This window comes from Crinia signifera, chromosome 9 (assembly GCF_055691185.1).
Source record: "Crinia signifera chromosome 9, ASM5569118v1, whole genome shotgun sequence".
In the NCBI taxonomy this organism is placed as follows: domain Eukaryota; kingdom Metazoa; phylum Chordata; class Amphibia; order Anura; family Myobatrachidae; genus Crinia; species Crinia signifera.
In genome coordinates this window covers 38,115,815-38,117,917 of record NC_139225.1, presented here as the reverse complement: position 1 = coordinate 38,117,917, position 2,103 = coordinate 38,115,815, and the positions used below count along the sequence as shown (strand labels likewise).

At 47.0% G+C, this 2,103-nt stretch overlaps 1 protein-coding gene across 1 annotated transcript in view; it reads left to right on the top strand.

Annotated features, from left to right (window-relative positions):
* The first annotated feature begins 1,748 nt into the window (after positions 1-1,748).
* LOC146035431 (protein bicaudal D homolog 2-like) overlaps positions 1,749-2,103 on the top strand; it is a 34,873-nt gene continuing 34,518 nt past the window's right edge. Inside the window, exon 1 of the mRNA XM_083158867.1 lies at positions 1,749-2,048. The gene's annotated coding sequence lies outside the window, so the exon portion shown is untranslated. The remainder of the gene's footprint in view (positions 2,049-2,103) is intronic.

Below are 2,103 nucleotides of genomic sequence, written 5' to 3'. Positions count from 1 at the left end.
CGTCCAGCTGTTGTTGAACTACACATTCCAGCATGCCCTTCAACAGTTTTAGCATGGCCAAATAGCAAATCTGTACCAAGGCATGCTGGGATGTGTAGTTCAACAACAGCTGGAGGGCCAAAGGTTCTCCATTTCAGCTTTAAAGAAAAGGTAGTCCATTCATTTATTAAAATTGCTGAAGAATAGTCTTTTTAAAGTTTACCAAATAAAACCGAAGTATCAACTCCAGCTCTTTCCTTTAAAATACTCATAACTTACTGCACCCAAACCTAACTACAGCACAAATGACAAACGTAAGTATGTTAGGGATGGTCATTGACCATCGATGATTTATAATCATCGACGGTTATGGTCGATGTACAAATATATTATAAAAATGTTTTTACCCATTGCTATGACAGAACCAGATCGTTTCCCTTCATCGATTGGAAACCTAATAGATGTGGTTTTATTTGTTTGTTTGTATTATTTATTTGACGTTATTTTCCGCTTGTACTTTCGCCACCAATTTCAACCATCGATGATCGTCCGTCATTTATCAAACATCGATTGCCGGACAGGGTTTTTTTTTTTTTATACTGTCATCGAATGTGCTGTAGACACCGATGTAAAACATCGATGATGACCGATCCCAATTCCCAACCTTTGTCGGTCACCCTAGTCTGCACTCTGCAGTGAGTGCCCTGCCTGCCAGTACCAATGTTTAGGTCTAAATCAGGGGTCCTCAAATTTTTTCAATCGGGGGCCAGTTCACTGTCCCTGAGACTGTTGGAGGGCCGGACTTGGGTGTGTATGGCCATTTTTTTCAAACAGAAAGGCGAACACAAGAGGGTTGTATCGAATCAATAATATATATATATATATATATATATATATATATATATATATATATATATATATATATGTATGTACCCTGCGCAGCATGCACTGTACATCCCCCGCCCCTGTCTGTTGTGGTGGCTGCCGTTACTGTGTACAATTGTACACAGTAACGGCAGCCACCACAACAGACAGGGGCGGGGGATGTACAGTGCATGCTGAGTGGTGTACATATATATATATATATATATATATATATATACACACATATATATATATATATATATCATTTTAAATATGTTAGTATAAAAAAACGCACCTCTAACAATAAGCACACAGTCAAGAGTAGACTGTGTGCGGACTGGGACACTGTCAGTGTCTGCTCAGTCAGTGCCACTGCTCCCTCCCTGCTGGCTTCTCGTCCGGCTCCTCTCTCCGGATTCTGTTAGCTACTCTCCTCTCTGCAGCCGCAGCGTGTGACGTGTTGACGTCACACGCATAGGAGAAGCTTATGCAGGGAGACAGGACGGACCAGCAGACACTGCTGCTTCCCCTGACGTCCCAGGCCACTCCCCCACCCGTCCATTTGCCAGCCAGCCTGCCCGGCGTCCATCCTCCAAGCAAGTGAGGCAAGTGAGAGTGATTTGCCGCTTGGGCAGCAGCAAACCAGGCGGGCCGGATAAAAGTCCTCAGCGGGCCGCATCTGGCCCGCGGGCCGTAGTTTGAGGACCCCTGGTCTAAATGATGTTTCGCAACCAATGTTGAAAAACATCATTTGACCGATGTTTTCTTTCGATGTCCCATCCCTACTGCCTGACCCTGCATCGCTAAATTACTATATAACTGTTCAGCACGCCCCGCCCAATGAAAACCAGCCAATCAGCCGTACGCATGTGCAGGGGGCGGAATATCCCTGGAACGTAAAGGACTGATTGATGTATCACTAGCCACAGGCAGGGCACATTATAGACGCAGCGCAGCCATTGGGCGGAAGGGGATTTTCAAACTAGACACTGTTGTCCCGCCCCCCTGCTGCTGGCTGCTGAGGAGGGATCGGTGACACGGCACGGGCGGCGGAGGATATTACCCGGCGGCTGCGGTCTGGCCATCGCAGCTGGGCGGTTAATAGGACACAGCGACCGCTCTCCTGGCCCATCTTGAGGATTCCCCCACCCTCCCTGTGCAAATGGCGGCATAAACATCTAGCCTCAGCAGCGACGCGCGTACAAGTAAGTTCTTAGTGAAGTTAGGCGGGCGGGGTGATAGAAGTTTGTGTGCTGTCCA